The sequence below is a fragment of the Mus pahari genome, chromosome 6 (assembly GCF_900095145.1).
Source record: "Mus pahari chromosome 6, PAHARI_EIJ_v1.1, whole genome shotgun sequence".
Taxonomy (NCBI): domain Eukaryota; kingdom Metazoa; phylum Chordata; class Mammalia; order Rodentia; family Muridae; genus Mus; species Mus pahari.
In genome coordinates, this window is record NC_034595.1 from 22,834,445 (window position 1) to 22,834,954 (window position 510).

Here is a 510-nt window from a genome sequence, read left to right on the forward strand (position 1 = left end):
TCCTGTTTATCCTTTGTGTAGAGAAAGGCAATTGATTTGTTTGAGTTAATTTTATATCCAGATACTGCACTGAAGCTGTTTATCAGGTTTAGGAGTTCTCTGGTGGAATTTTTAAGGTCACTTATATATATAATCATATCATCTGCAAATAGTGATATTTTGACTTCTTCCTTTCCAATTTGTACCCCCTTGATATCCTTTAGTTATTGAATTGCTCTGGCTAGGACTTCAAGTACNATATTGAGTAGGTAGGGATAAAGTGGGCAGCCTTGTCTAGTCCCTGATTTTAGTGAGATTGTCTCCATCTTCTCTCCATTTACTTTGATGTTGGCTACTGGTTTGCTGTATATTGCTTTTATTATGTTTAGGTATGGGCTTATATTTTATAACCTAAAATAATTTGACTTCAGTGTTTGGAAAAATCTCTTGCAGTGCAGATCCTCCATGATCTTCTTAGGTCAAAAAGTTCTATAGAACAATTTCAGCAAGTTTTGCCTAAATGGGATATTT